This window comes from Teleopsis dalmanni, chromosome 1, assembly GCF_002237135.1.
Source record: "Teleopsis dalmanni isolate 2A chromosome 1, ASM223713v2, whole genome shotgun sequence".
In the NCBI taxonomy this organism is placed as follows: Eukaryota; Metazoa; Arthropoda; class Insecta; order Diptera; family Diopsidae; genus Teleopsis; species Teleopsis dalmanni.
Genome location: NC_051846.1, coordinates 49,201,455 through 49,219,218, shown reverse-complemented (window position 1 = coordinate 49,219,218; position 17,764 = coordinate 49,201,455).

Below are 17,764 nucleotides of genomic sequence, written 5' to 3'. Positions count from 1 at the left end.
TAATGGAAGCCACTTAATAACATTTTTAGGTGCGAACAGTCAAAAGCTAGATAGAGCCAAATCTAGTGAATAAGTTGAGTTCTTTCTTTTGATTCACAGATTTCATCGAAAAATCGTATTTTTTCTTTTGATATTTTTTAAATATATAGAATTTATTTAATTTTTCATAACTCCTTATGATATATTTCCTACATATATGTATTATCTAGAATCTATATCTGGAATCTGTTAATCTTTCTTAAGAAATCTATTCTATACTATTAATTAATATATTAAGAATATATTAAATTAAAACTTTGTTTCATAAATGACATTTACTGAATTTTATATTATTGAGAATTAGAACTTAAAGCTCAGATATTGATACAATGCTATCAATATTACTTGTCTGCAATCAAACTGAAAAAAATGTTAATTTAAAGGATGTGTAAACTAATTACAAATCACACAGTATATCTACTACAAATTGCCTGACCTTACAATAATAATGATATTGGACCTTACATGAAATTTCTACACATGCATCACTGGCAAAAAACAGAATTCTAATTAGGTACTAAGTTCATTTACTGGCACTTGGCAACTTAGTATGCTAAACAGGGTATTAAAAATTTTGCGCCCATATTATCCTTCATAATCTCAACTCGATTCGACTTGTTCATTAAATCTGCAAATGGCAAAACAAATTTGTGTCAAGCAAGTTCATCATCAATCTTCTTTTGATGTTTGTGCCATACTACTCAGCACTCTGCCCAACAACAAAGTTCTTGGCAGGATTATAAATGCATATTTTGATAGGTAAGAGGTTAAAAGTGGTACATCAACTCCTTTTAGCCATCGTTTCTCCTCTCCTTTAGTTTTTTTTTTGTTTTGAATACTGTCAATGTCAACAGCATCACATAATGTAATTCGTTGTTTTTCTTTTCTCAATAAATTAATTTTGTAGTCAATTTTTTATTTACTTTTTATATGTCCTTTAATCATTTTTTCGAAGGCGATTTATTTTTTCCCTCAATGTCTATGTTTAGGAAATTTATTGCATCCTTATTTGTACCACATTTCAAGTGAACTTAATTTACTATCAGAATATCCTTGATATGCTTGTTAACCTTGCAAATAAAAATACCATCATTTAATTTCTTGTCCCAGTTTTTATTATAGAATATTTGCTTTTATTACTCCCGATGAGCATCCTTATTTTCACAAAAATTTAATAAAGAATGTGATTGTTTTAAAAATGTACTATAAATCGCATAAAAACTATAAAACTTCATCTAATTGAAAATATACTAGTATATTGAGAAGTTGCGTAGATGAGAAAATGATACCCATAATCTGTATATTCGCAGAATAAATATTTTCTGTATAGAAAAATAGGAGGATGAGGTCTAGCGCTGCCATAGTTGTATTGCATTGCATGCAGCCCACTTTAAAGGTTCGAAATGAATTTTGATTTAAATTTAATTTATTTTACAATCAAATATTATGAAGAAAACTATTTTTTAAACAGAAAGGTTTTTCACAGTCAAAAATTATTACATTTTATATATAATTTTTCGAATTCTTGAATGGTTGTAGAATTGTTGCGGGTATGGCTAAATACTTATTATCAGTGGTATTTAGAAATATTTCTTAAACTTAATTACTAGTAAAAAGTTTTTTAGACACTAAATACTAAGAATTGAATTGATACTGTAAGGATGGAAATTTTGTATAAATTTCCAACCTACATACAATGGCTTTATTGTTGTTGGTGAATTACATTCTACTCAAAAAGTATCCGGATTTTATTATTTGTTAACTACTTCTTAAGTAATAGTCCTTTTTCAAAAAAATTTTTTTTTTGTTATGTTGGTACACCCTTTCTTGATATGTGGTACAAATTTGAGCGCCATCTTTCAATTAGTTTGTTTACAGACGCTGTTAATGTGAGACTATCTCAAGTGCATTTAGCGATTTTTACTATGGAAAATTATTGTTGTACGTAATTTTTTGACCAAACACGGCACCACTGTCATGACTCAGGCACCATATTCGCCAGATGTGGCGCCGTGCGACTTTTTCCTGTTCCCGAAACTCAAATTGCATCTTCCTGATAAACGTTTTGAGTCGATTGAATCGGTAAAAGAGAATTCGCTGAAGGAACTAAAAGCCATGAAAAGTGTATGGAAGATTGGGTTAATTCGCCGCAAGAAATGCACAATAAAGCTTTTGTGCAAAAGTCTTAAATTGCAACAAGTTCAACTAAGATCAAGTCAAAGCTTTGTGTACTTTACACAAAAAGTTCACAAGGATGCGTATAAAAGATGGCGCATTTTTGTAAGAAATCAGGGAGTCTTGTATGATCACTCGGTGGCATTATATGTCAAACAATATATAATAAAATAAAATATTATCTGACACGAAGGCGGTGTTAAGTCAAAGTGTATAACTTATTTAAAATATATATAATTATTTACGAGCGCAAGGGCGATTTTAAGTCAAGACGCTTGGACACTATTATATATATATTCAATAAATAAAACATATATTTTTTTATTTTTCCCGAACAGGGAAAAATTCTTCTTACACAGAAGCAAGGTGATCAAAACAAGGTACAAGATCATATCAATCAAGTGAGTACTGAAGCAAGGTGATGAAAGCAAACTACAAGACCAGATTAAAGGTCATTGGGAATTTCAAAGAAGCAATCACTGAAACCAAGACCATTGAGAATTGTTAAAGAACTACCAGTGTGTCATCCAAGCCAAAGAAATAATTTCCCGTTCATGCTAATTTTATCTAATTTCTTTTTTTGTATATAATATTTTAATGTTATTTTAAACAAATAGTGCTGAAAAATTGAACATATTTTATTTTTTTGAGAAGTCCTGTCCTCGCGAATATAAATTTACTGTAGCGATCCCTGGAAAGATGCTGAGGATACCCCAGCATAAATTATAACGAAACGGGAAAAGCCGTGTCATTACAACACCTTGCCAGATTTAAAGTACAGTGTCACTTTTAATAATCAACCAAAATTACACAATATGGAATTTTGTCAATACAGGCGATTGTATGGTCAATGCAAAAATTCACTGGATTAAAAATTAAATTTTATCTTATCAAAATAAATTTTAATTATTCTTACTAATACAATTAATTTTTTTAATAAGGTGTTATAATGTGTCAATGGCATTTTTTAAGTTTTTATACAGTCTGAAATAAATAAATATTTTACCTCCATCAAAATCAATATCAATTTGCATATTAAAAATTAAAATAACATTTTTTTCCAGATTTCCATATTTTACAACTTCACACACCACAAAGAAGCACTTATCGACCATAATACCAGCACTTTGTCCTGCAACGAGACTTTGTTTATATTTTCAAAGGGATTCGCCCTTAAAGCATGTTGAAAATCCAATTAAAAGGGTTCCTTGTAAAACATTTTTTATTTCTGCATTTTTTATCTGCCTTTCTACCATAATTTCAATTAAAAGTAAAACAAAAAATACTGTAATTTGCATATGACAACAATATCGGTCTTTACTGGAGAAAGTATTTAAAGGCAATATAATATATTCAGACGATTTAAATACACATATTTTACATAAAATGGTTCTCTGCTAGAAAAATATTGCTAATTTTTCTATTTTAAAAATTATTTATATTTTCCACGTAATTTCACTTCCAATTACTCATTCGTAATCATTGGGTGTAACTGTAATGTTGGATTCTCCTAGCAAACTTACCGTATGGCGTGAAAAATGTCGGTTCATCCATTATCCTGCTCACGTCTCTATGCGCTGCCAGAGCAAAAGTTTTAAATAAATTTGGCGCCAATTACAATTTAACATAAAAAAAATAAAATTTCCAAGTAAAAAGCATGCAAATATTTGCTCTTGAAACTACTTCATCATGGAGATTGCAGAATATTAGGCTCTTACTCCTACCATTTATTACCCTATCGCAACGTAATAATGCATAAATGTATCTTGTTATGTTTATTTGTGTACAAGTTTGGATACTGCAGACATCCATAGATACTATAAACATCAAAGGGTTGGCAAATTCATGTTTTACTTGCCAAAATTTAAAAAACTGTGCCAGAATTGTGTGAGTTTCTGGAGTTTGACCCATTTTTTTCTTTTGATAGACATATCGAAAGTGTGTAAAATATTGTGGCGCCAATATTTAAAATAGATGGATGAGCTAATATTTTTGATATTGCTATGCAAATATATTTTTTATTAGTAATAATTTTCTAAAAAAAACTTAAATACAGAAATACTCATTGTTTTTAATAATACCTTCAAATTTATTTTTATTTAATTAAAAATTTTTAATGTTATGTGAGAAAAAATAGAAAATAAAATAGAAAAAAAGTTAACTTTCATTTTGCTAAAGACAAGAATACCCTATTAAAATACAGCTTTTTTATGTATCTGAGATTACTTTATTATTTATTATTATTTGATTTATTGAAATAGTTTTTGAGATTAAATCCAAACAATTGCATTTATAAACATTTTTCGATAGACTAAGTTAGGTAGAAGTGGCAGCCTTGTGCATTCACTGCCAAAATTCAGCCACAAATAATCACCTTTGCAGGAATATTCGAGAAATATATTAACCTCCATACTCCAGCTTGAAACTCCAACTTCTGGAGCTTTGTCACTGCAACGACCTCATATCAATCTGCATTTCTTTTTGTTCTCAAAACACCCGCTTTTAGAGCTTTGTCACTGTCACAGCCTTATAACCATATCATAGTTGCAAAGCTATGCCCTCAGTATATTGTTTAATGAACAGTAACAAAGCTCCAGATGCTGGAGAACACAACAAAAAGTATACATATCAATTAAAAAAACGCCACGTAAGTAACATCTGTTAGGAATCAATCAAAGTTATTAACGCAATATTAAGTCTGATTACACGCTCTTCAGTGTTTCCAGTTGTCTTAAAAAGCATTGCGTTAACAACCTCTATTGTCAGGGTTGCCATTTATTCGTTGATATCTAACACCCGTTATCATGCAACGGATGAGCTATCTTTTGTACTCTCATTAAAGGTATTAATATATCACATATTACTCCCAGAAACCAGTTTTTCGATACCTCAGTCATAAACGAAAAATGAAATAAAAGGTGTCTTTGTAGTTGTATTTATTTAATTTATTTGTTTCTCGATATAACCCATTCTGAATCTGGAACTTTTTATGTTACTCATAATATTTATATCTACTAAATATAGAATTCTTTCAGGTTCTTAAAGTATTCACTATATTTTAAGTGAATATTGCAGAGATTGGAGCCAATCATCTATTAACTACCATTGAGCGAATATTCACAATATGTCAAATGTTAGAGAAGACCGAAGAAAAATAATTTGTTCACCTTTGGCAGTACTGCTAAAATCGCTTTCATATTATTTTGGTGTATAAAACTTATATAGCCACACAAAATGCTCTATAAGAATTAAAAACAATATCTGTGTTAGATATCCAACTTGGGCTAAGATAGAATGGTATAGCTCATCGTTCATCTAATTCGATGCTCATCGCCATCGCTTATCTTTATTCTGAGATCTTCCATCAGTGGGTCATGGATTTCGTATACCATATCTGAGGTTGTTATCTCATTTGAAAGTTCTGGTAGCTCCGTATCTTAGTTGCTCACAGAATCTCAATGCAAGTGTGGAAACTACTTTTAAATCAATCCATATGATGGATTCGAAAGGTGTGCTTAATCAAAAAGCATGTTTCTTATTACTATACTGTTCTAATACTCCTTCCAATGAATTCCACTTTATTATTTGTTTAAATAGCAAAGGTAAACAAAGGTGGCAAAGGTAAAAATTGTCTATTGGTTGTAAAAACTTCAAAGCTAAATAGCATTTGAGGTTCAATACTTTAAATTTTTTAAAGTTTACTAAAAGAAATTTCAATTTCAAATAAATTTTAGTACTTAAACATATGTTGTTAGGTTGTAAAATCAATTGCATGTCATTTATCGAAAAATGCTTATCGTGTGAAAATTTGTCAGATTTCTAAAAACATTACTTTCGTCTTTGAAATGCATATACAATAAATAAAATAGAAAGAAAATGTGTACCAATACTCAGGAATAGTGCAAATATTGTAGTAATAAATTACAACAGAAAAACAAAACATTTATCAAACATGAAATTACTAGGAGTGCTACTACAGACCATTGCCTTTTTCCAAGCAACATATTTTTGATTAAATCTGAAACAGACCTTTCCCGCCTTTTTTTGTTTATTATGTTTTGCCCCTTTTTCTGTTATGCTCGTACAGAGGTAAAGGCCGGCCTTTCAAGGAAACCAAATCAAAGCATAAAAAGTATCGGGAAAATGTTGTGGATAAACAAATCTCACCGCAATAATAAAAGAGATAAAAAAAAGGGAATTGTTATGAAAGGTATTTACGCTATTTTTGCATCAAAGAACCATTTTGTATTTAACATTTTTCCTCAACGCGCTTTTAATGTTGACAAACAGATTTTTTTCCTTATTTATTTAAACATAAAATAAAAGTTTTAAATTTTGTCGCTATTCAAAACTTTTTCTCTACATAAATTTTATATAATTTAATTTAAAAAATTTTTCAGAAATAATTTTAATTTAATATAAATTAAGATATTGATCTTTTGTTTTGGTAGTTCAATACTCAAAACCTGAAAACTTCATTCGGCAAAGAAAAAATTTTTAAGTGGTAAAGAAATATATAGATATCTGAGTTGCATTATTATATTTTTAACAACAATTTCTAACAAAAAAAAAAAATATATCAAGGATCAGTGTTGCTGAAAAAGCTACGCTTTCTTTATATTGTGACAAAGAAGCTATATTTAAAATTTAGAGAATTTTTGAATAGCAAAGAAAGTTAAGAAAGGACAAACACAAAAATTTATTTAATTTTATTGAAATTTGGCTGACCATACAACGCTGTTTCGAGTATTGCCAAGTACTCCTCATCAGTGATTTTAGGAAATATTCGAATAAGTTATTAGTTTATAGTTCGTATATAATTTGTTTGAACTGCAACTGCCAGGCTTAGCAGCGATGACTAATCGTGTTTATCCACAAGTAGCCAAGGCTGCACAAACTTTCAGTGCTCTAGTTCCAGGTTTTTTGTCTTTCTTGATTATTAGACACGAGTTCTAAGCCTAGCACTTGCAGTCCAAACAAATTACATACGGACTATATCCTATATCTTAAAACCACTGATAATGAGTACTTGGCAATACTCGAAACAACGTTGTATGGTCAGTCAAATTTCCATAAAATTAAATAAATTTTTGTGTTTGTCCTTTCTTTCTCTCTTTGCTATTTAAAAACCCTCTAAATTATCAAGAATCTTTATAAAATATTAAGTTTTTGTGAAAAATCTTATTTCGTGAATTGTTTGACAATTTCAATATCACCACTATTTTGATATTTGACTCTAGTTCAAACAACGGTGAAAGACACGCCTCAATCTATAACCAGTCTATGTTAGTCTATAAACTTGCCCAAGTCCCAAGTATAATAGCTCTGTCAGATTGTGAAGAAAAAATATGCCAAAGATTCTTAATCTTTTATTAAACAAAAATGCGCATTTGTTTACCAGATGTTTGAAAAAAGCACGGCACAATACAGTCAAGCGTCTCCAGAAGTACATGACTTAACAGTCATACATCAACACTTTTTTTCAACAATTATCAACAATGCAACAACTCTGTTTTTAATAGTTTTTTATAAGCTTCCTTATCACTCATTAATTTTTTCCTCTTTTTTTCAAATTAAATTTTTTTTCATTTTAATCTAAATTTTCTTACACAACTAAATGAGTTTTCACAACTCTGAGCAAAAATAAATAAAAACTATTTTGTTTACTTTCGAAGAACTTTGAAATCTCCAAATAGCTTTTAGCTTCTTTTTTTGTGCTATTAAAATTTAATTTCTTATTTGACATTCCTGAAGCAACAACCTGAGTTACCTCATATCAATTTTTAAACTAAAACTGAAAAAGAATAATAAAAATAAAAATACTTTCACTTCGTATCTTTGGTTTTATTTGTTAACATTTTATTGTTATGTTCCATTTGCTCTAAAGATTTCTTTGTTTTTCATTATTAATGAGAATTTTAATTGATTGTCAAGTAAACAACACGTGACTCAGGCAATTTCATATATAAAAACCATTAAATTTCAACTCATTCAATAGTCGAAATGACGACAACAACTCAAGTTGCCAAAGGAAAATATAAATAAATTAAGATAAATGACTTTCTCTGCGACATGCCAAAAGATTAAAATTAATTTATTTATTAAAATTCATTAACTTATATAAATGTGAAATTATTTTTACACTTATTTTTACACTTATTTAACAAATTTAAGTCACACTTATAATTGCATTTCATATTAGATAAGACAATTTAGTACTTCATGTATCTGAGCATAATATCTCAAGAGCTTACTACCAATGACTTTGAGTTCCTTAAGTAAACAAAATTACATGGCGAGCTATAATTGTTGTGCGAGTGATGAAAGTATTAGATTACCTGCCCATTGACATATTCAAACTTAAATTAATTACAATTACCAAGTATAACAGTTTAGCTTGGGATATTTCTCCTGCCGCAATGCACAGGCGCATTGAAGATTTCAAATTTTGGCGCCAATAAATGAATTCCACAGCGTCTGATGTAAAAGAAAAAAATTGATAAAAAAAATCTCTTCCGTGTTTTTTGTTTATATCAAAACGTTTATTGCAATTTCAGGAAACGATTAAGCATCCAGCATCGTCATTGACCTTCGGTTGTTTTGTGATTCTGTAATAAAAATAAAAAACAATTGAAATATTTTTAAAACTAAGCGATGCTCTTAAAGATTGTATAATTAAAAATACCAATAATATTAAGCTTTTGAAATAAAATAAATCGAAGCTTGTTTTTAAGTATTTTAATAAAAATTCTTTGAAATAAATAACGAAATATTACGCGATTTGTTATATTACAAAAAGAACAATAGTTATGCTTAAAAAAGCAGTAATAAAATAGATGTATTTATCAGTATACGTAGGCTGCCTTTTAAGTCTATTCGAAAATTTGACATTTTCTAGCATAAATGTCATCACAACATCGATTGTTTACATCGATTCTAAATCATATATCTGCGAAAAAATGAAATTAAGTAATTAACATTTTCTGTGATTAATTTTCACACTTTTTGACGCGGATTAACCAGGCAAAAACAGCAGTAAACTTAGTTTAACATTTGGTGATGAAACACCAATCCAGTGACTATAAAACGCTATTTCAATGAGATCGAACGTGATCGCTATTTCGTCTACGATGAATTTTGTGAAATGGATGGATTGGCATGTGATGGAGGTGTCCTTGAGCGAGCATTATTCGACAAGCACACATTCAATTTTACATATACATTTATCTATCAAAAAAATTTGTTTTCATTATGGCTTCTCTATAATTTAACAATTCCCCAAAAGAAGGCACTAGTGTAAGAAAAGAAGAAAAAAAATCAGCTTGGAAAATATATCCGAAATAGCTCAGAACACGTCTACGACATCGTGATAAGTGTATCTGTAATTATGAGTCCGAAACAAAACATCAGTCCACTGTTTGCGTCTACCAAAGTAAGCAGAACCTAACAAAAATTGTCTGAGGACAGAGCAAATTTAAACAAATGTCAGCATATTTATTCGAAAAACCAGTCATGTCCCAATCGTACCATTCGGTCAAAGTAGGATGGTCAATTCTGAGTTGTATATAACCAGTCTTCGGAGAATTGAGGATACCAGCCGTCGAAGGAAGATCATCTTCTACCACAATAATCTGAGCTCCCACACATCAGTTCAAATAAAAGAGTTTTAAGGATCTCAATACGTTAAATTGTTAGGTCATTTGCATTACAGTCCCAACTTGGTACCCAATGACTTCTTCGTGTACTCAAACAATAAGAAGAAAAAAACACACAGTGAACATTTTTCTACGCTCTAATACCCCGTTAAGACATTCGAAACCTCAATTTTGAAAGCTACTATCAGGTAATATTTCCATCAAGAAATTAATGGAAAATAACAAGCTTTCAATTAAACTGTGATGTATCAATTCTCACAGTTTGCTCAATAATAGAGGTAGGGGCTGACGCTTTCTTAATATTCGCAAACATAAATCACTCCCTTTGACTAACTAATAAAGCCGCAGTTTTTTAGATTGCATCATTAATAATAAAGAGGTATGTGAGCTAATTGCAGGGTACTTCAATAACATATGCAATTCTGACATTTATATTGACAACGAAGACACATTTTAAACACTTCAATACTCCATTATAAAATTAGTTTAAAAATTCCAAACTGAAATTGGTATGGTACATACTGCTAAACCGACTAGCTGATGTCGATCTGATGTGATTTCCTGGCCATCAAAACATTAAACAGAATAAAAAAAGGCAGTTTGGCACATCTTGGTACTTTCCTGGATGTGTTCCTACAGATCCTGGTATATGTCCTCCTGAAGATCTTTAAGAGAAGAATTTACTTTCATTTTCTTTAGCTACCTAATAACGATTGAGACACACTTACGTCATATATTCCTTTCCGGTTGACTTAACCTTCGTACAACAAAAATGCATCTTGGAAACTCGTTAACAGTGACATTGTAAATACTGCACTGCTTGTTGCTGTTCTTTGCGATCGCTGTTGTACAAGAAACTATAGAAAGTGTGTATTCTTTAATACTCGTTGTGGAAGTTTTGACATTTTCCAGGAGTAATAAATAATCTAGCTAACCGGACACTGTAACCAATCAAAAATTACTGTAATATTTGTTATTCAAAATTTTAAAAAGTCTAGCTAATTTCTGAACCTTTTTTATTCAGAGCTTCTACATCTTTTTAAAGTAATAGAACTTCTGATTTATTTTTTTTTCTGACGTTACACCTTTTTTAACTGTCCTCCTATCACCTTCATTTTTCTTGATTTGACTTAAGCTATGTAGCGTAAGTCCGTCCTCCCAACCAAGATAATACTAACCTCTAATTGGGAAATCACTAGTTAAAAACTGAGAGCTACTATCAGTTCTGCGAAATTTTCTTTGACTGTTTTTAGTAACTAATGTTAAAGATGTACCATAAACGTAAACTTATTCAACTAATTATTTAGAGATGCGAAGAAAACCTCTTCCCTTTTGTCTATAAAAATCAAGTAAAACATGCAAAACACCATGTTATCAACCATTTAATATCCTTTATAAAATATAAGTGAACGTTTTTGCAAACAGATACATTTACAATTTATTCATGATTTTTAAGATAAAAAATTTATTTTTTAACAAACATGACAAACTTATTTAAATGTCAAATGCATATCTAATACCTTCAGCATGTGGTCGATTACTAGGCTTTACTTCTATCAAATATGGCCTTAATGATATGTTACTACCTACAAGGAATGGAAGGACATCCTTTAGTTTGAAAATGTTTTCTTGATTTCATTTTTAGACAATGTCTTTAATATCATCATATATGCTTAGTTTTTGCTTGCAATATGTTTAAGTTTATTGTTTTCGTTATAATAGAAATTTATCTGGCATTTTTCTAAAAGTTTGCCACGTAAAGACGTTGTGCAAACAAACTGCACTCATAAATCGATTAGTTTTACTTTCATAAACGAAACGTGATCATATGGTGTACAGTTCTGGGTAATCAACTTCCGGTTTCATACCAGACGCAATTTATATAATATCCGTTTCAACGAGAAAAGGTTAAATAAAATAGAAAAAATGTGTTTTAATATTATTTCTTCAAATAACTCAACAATTCTGTATAAATTTGTTTCATATACCATATATGGAAGAAAAAAAAAATTTGAAGTTTTAGTCTCAAGAGCACGAAAGGACAATTTTTCTGTTTTTATTCTTGGAAAAAATTCTTAAAAGGTAAATCTTAAAGCTTGAGATTAAAAGAGATTCAATAAAAATATTTAAATAATTTTTTAGTTGATGATAAAATGACTTGAAGCGATGCTATACCAATAACAAAAAGAATTTATGGGTTTATGTTTAAAACCACAAAACAATTTTCTTATTAGTGAAACTACAATATAACATTATAGCAAATTAGATAATAATATTGTTTTTTAAATTTTTTTTTATTATACAATTTATTATTATTTTATTTAACAATAAAAAAAAACTAAAAAATTTTACAGAAAATTGTGTGAAGAATTTAAGCGCATAAATTTAAAAACAATCTAAACTAATTTTATTTTTCAGTTAAGAAAATAAACTTATTTCAAATGGTTATCCATACCTTCCACGTAATTGGATAAGATACTTTTAAAAACAAAGTTAAAAAAGGTCAAGAAATTACCATTTTTGTTTTTGTATTCTATTCTTGCATTTAAATCTGAACACTTATAGAAGGAAGATTATTATAAACAATTTAAAAATTGGTCCTGAAATGTACTAAACTTTCAAATAAAATTAAAAAAAAAAATGTGTTCATCAATATTTAAACAAGTAAAGTATGGAATTGCTGCAGTCATACCTACAATATTTTATTATATTAGCAAATAAGTACATCAATACACGATTATACATTTTGTGGTACCAGAATTATATATATTTATTTTGATTTTACTTCAATAATAAATGTCATCCAACGTAACCCGATCGGACTTACACAACGTGTTATACAGATAACTAAAGCCATCTATTGGATAAAAAAAGGACTTGTTTTCACTACACCTAATATATTATTTTGAATTTTAAATCGTGAATTGTAAAATACACAACATTCAAAAGTCTTCAACTTGACACTTTTCAATACTGAACTCTATTGAGGTAGTATTTGATTATCTTTCAGCACATAGCTGGTAATAGCTTGGGCTTAGCATAACTTAATGAATGTTTGCTTTCAAATCGTCAGTAGTTTGAATATTGGCTCCAAAAGCTTGATCCTTCCCTAACTCTATAAGTATACTGAGGGGTTGCAATTCGCATGACCTTTAAGCCCAGTTCACATCATCAAAACTTAAATATACCTTCTGCTCAAAAATTACTCGGATTTTGTAAATAAAACACACAAGTTTAAATTTTATTCCAAATTAATTTTATCTTCTTCAAAATATGCTCCTTCTGAAGAGATACACATATGCCAACGCTTAACCCAATCTACCATACACTTTTCATAGGCCCGTGAAGGTATGGCTTTTAGTTCCTTCAGCGAATTCTCTTCTACCGATTGAATCGACTCAAAACGATTACCACGAAGGGGCAATTTAAGTTTCGGGAACAGGAAAAAATCGCACGGCGCCCGATCTGGCGAATATAGTGCCTGAGCGATAACAGTGGTGCCCTGTTTGGTCAAAAAACTCGCGTACAACAAGAATTTACCATAGTAAAAATCGCTAAATGCACTTGAGGTAGTCTCACATTAACAGCTGTTGTAAACAAACTAATTGCCAGATGGCGCTCAAATTTGTACCATATGTTTAGAACCCTACCAGAACCCTGGTACACCCTACCAACATAACAAAAAAAAATTTTTTTGAGAAAGATCTATTACTTAAGGAGTAGTTAACAAACAACAAAATCCGGATTTAGAGCAGAAGGTACCCATAACTAAAGTAGGGTATTAAAAAGCGATTTGACTTGATCATTTTTTTTCATATCTTCTATTGTTTAAAAGCAATTTCCTTAGAATATCTTTCTGAGTTTGGAAAATACTTGGAGAGCAATAGAATAGAGACTTTATTAAATCTTATATTTCACCTTGACCTGTGAGATAAGCAACAGATTTTTGGAATATATCTATTTATTCAAATCTTCATCCATAGAATTTCTTTCTGATACAGAATTACTATGATGTTATGCTTTATTAGATAGAGTTATGAGCTCGTTTTGCTATGTTGTTTAAAAATAAAAAGATCTAAAAAAATTATCTAAAGATCTCACCTATTGTTTAAAACAATGTCTCCTAATAGTAGAGCGGAGACGGGGTTTCGCCAAAAATTGTGAGATAAGCAACAGACTTTTAAAAATATCTAACGTTTAAAACCTTTATTCATTGATAATCTTGATGGATTGGGAAATTAGAAAAATGTTACAACGTCTCATATCTAGAGTATAAAACAAATACGATCTAACAGTGATGTTATATTTTGCCATGAAACATTTGTAAAAATTGTTTATATAATCCGTACAAAGGCGGATTTAAGACTCATTTCTTAAACAATGTTTATTAAGCGAGCCCAATTTGTTTAATTTTTTCACTTGGTTTTATCATCGATGCACGTATTAGGCGCCTTATCTTATTCAATGTCCCTCAGATCGTCTGAAAAGCATTTTTACTACTTTTAAACTCTTATGGAACGGACTTACTTAAGATTTTCAACATTTCACTACTCTTAAAATCGTTTTTGAAAGAAAACTTCTTCTTTTTTTTTTTATTTGATATATTGCCACACAAACCATCAACAAATACATTAATATACGAGTATGTTTTACTCATTTTGCCAGTAGAAATTAACCATTTCATAGTTAATGCATATATTACTAACAATACATAAAAAGAACTTAATTCGATGAATAAAAACAAATCGCACAACTCAAAATACTTAATAATATTTCTTAATATCTCATAATTACTATATAATGCAATTTTATAGTTACATTGGCTTTCACATTTTATACAACACTTAAAATTTTTCAGATCTTTAAAAATTAATAGTCATTTTATAAATTTTTTATCACTTCCGGAAACATCGCCCATCAGTCGCAAGTACAATTTTAAACTTTTCCGATTATTTCAAAAATTGTGTATTAAATTTATCTGTACTTTTAAGTGAAAACTTTGTAAATGCATAAATTTAAATTCACATTTAAAACATTTACATTTACAATTCGATTTTTCTATTTGGTTCATGGTGTGGAAGTGTTCAGTGCTCACTTGGGAGCGGTTAATCCAATAAAACTTAACTTCGAAATGAATTTAATTTTGTTGAAATAAATTTCATTTTCCACTGTCCTTTGCATGACTACATCAGCTTTCGAATATTTATTTATCTAAACGCTAGAGTAAAAAAAATTAAGTACTTGAAGGTGATAAATTTTGAAATATATATTTAATAAAATTTAATAAAAAAAAAGATAAAATTACTTTATATAATTAACAAATTCAAATTAATAGTAGTATTTATATGTCATTTTTAAAGTCTCTATATTAACCAGAAAGAGTACATAAACCATGTTATTGTTTCCCAAACAAGCACGATCTTTGCTCAAGCAAAGATTTTAAGAATGATAACTGGTGGATCCTGGAATAAAAATATACATTTCGATTTGAGAGTTCCGTTTGTAAAAGACGAGTTCGAAAGAATAAGGCAGAAACATATTTCAAATCTTGAAAACCATGTGAATCCGCTGGTTAGACCTCTTGCTAATATGACAAATTCCTTTAGACTGAAACTGAATGATAAACCCGCCATCGTGCTTTCCTAAAAATCACACTGATTAATTTAACAAATCATTAAATATTGCATTATAGTATATTTATATAAAAGTATTTGTAATGTAATGTTATTACTCTTTAAGATTCTTAAGCTTATTCTTAGGATTTTATTTAAAGCGATTCAATAAAGACATATTGTTAATTAAAAAAAAAAAAAATTTTGTAAGTAGATATTCTCAAATCGGCAGTTAATGCCGCTGCTTTACTTGGGCAATACTTCCGCTATGGCTCTGGGATACTAATTTACTAATGCTTGATATCTAAAAGTTAGCAAATGAAATTTAATATCAATACTTAATATATATCCCTAAAAGTAATTTTAATATCTACCTATTTATAACGAAAACCAGTATGTTCCAAACAAAACTTTTACTTCCCTTTTTTTAATATTAAATTAATAATATATAATTTGTTAACAAGAAAATACTTAAAAATTGTTTTTTGATTTAATAGTAAAACGATTTTCACCCAACGCTTTAACTTTAATACTGTAACATACAATACCCTTTAAAGCTTTAGTACTTAAATGTGTTATCAACCTCAGAAGTGAAGTTAAGAAATAAAATTTAAAATCATATAAATAACAATAGATAATAAAAAATAATATATATGTAAAAAATGAAAATAAAAAAACTGGTTTAGAATTTGCACGTTTTTCACCAGCCAAAAATACATCAACAAAAGTATAATTACTTATTTTCCACCTGAATCGGCTTAAATGCCTTTGCCGCCAATATCGACTTCAACACCGACGCTAACTTCAACACCAACGCCACCACTTTTAAGCCATTTATCTGCCGGATTTTGAAGGAAAAAAGATACAAAAATCCAAACAATACAGAAAAAAAGCTAATAAACTTTTGTGGCGCCTAAAACGAAAAGAGCCTGTTTTCTTGTAATGTTGCCAACGTAGCAAATCAAGTAAAAAGTCAAAAAAAGGTGAGAAGGTAACAATTGTGCATGTTGCACGTACATATCTCGGGCCCAGCCCAATGTAGCGTCTATGCACATAAAATGAAAGTGACAACAATGCAGCAGCACAACAACAAACAGCACGAAAAACATTGAACCCTACTAACCTTGGTCCATTGTGACTCTCGCATGCAGCAGGCTGCCAGGTGTAGCCGCCTTACATGGCCAACAAATTGGATATTTGACTACAAAAAATACACACATCAATGCTAATGCTTAATGCAGACATAATTTATAATACCAACTACTCAACAAGAAAACCGATAACTTATAGTCTTCACTAATGATTAGTTAATTTTAACTTTAACAACTTTTAAAAATAAAATAAAGTAATTAATTAACTTCATTAAGTAATAAAATGTTTTACGACATGTAAATGAATTACCCTTTGTATATGTAAGTATAATCATAAAACTTAACCCTAAGAAAATATATTGACTGATAGGCTAATTGTATAAATTACTACTATATAAAGTTTATATAATAATATTAAATAAAGTCTATAATATAAATTAATTGAAATTTAAACAATTTTAAATGAAATTAATTAAAAATTTAATTGAATAAATTACAGGTTTTTCTCTGAAACAAATATTAAAAAAAACAGTTAATGATGAAGGATTATTACCAAATATTTAAAACGTTATATATTTGTCAGTTAATATTCACAGGATTACCTTTTGGTAAAAAAAACATAATAGAGATGGAATCGTACCAGTATGGTAAGACATTTACACTTTATGTCATAAATATTCCCAGGATTAATTTTAACAAAAACATAGAAATATATAAACACGTATTTCCTATGTTTTTGCTTTTGAGCTGCATAAAAAAAAGCTGTTAGTTCTATTATTAAAATTATTAGCGATCTCATTCCCGACAAAAAACACACTTAACTATATACTACTATACTAGTATATCTACAGTATGCACTCGTTATGATAAAAACATTAACATCAAATTATTCAGTTTAATTTAAATCTATCAATTAACAAAGTTTCTTCTATTTCGTGAATTCGGTAATGTTGTAACTGATGTAGCTGGACTAACATTTATGACGATAAACCTGAAAAGCGACATTCAATCCGATGACCATAACGAAGATCACGGTGATTTCATAGAGGTTGATGAATGTGCAGGACACACCGAGCTGTCACAAGAAATATAGAAAAAAAGACGATGGCAACGCTGTGACGTGAGTGGAGTAGTGTGTGTTGTTGGTTGGCGTATACGAAGGTCGTGAACTTTCAAATAATCGTAATTGTTT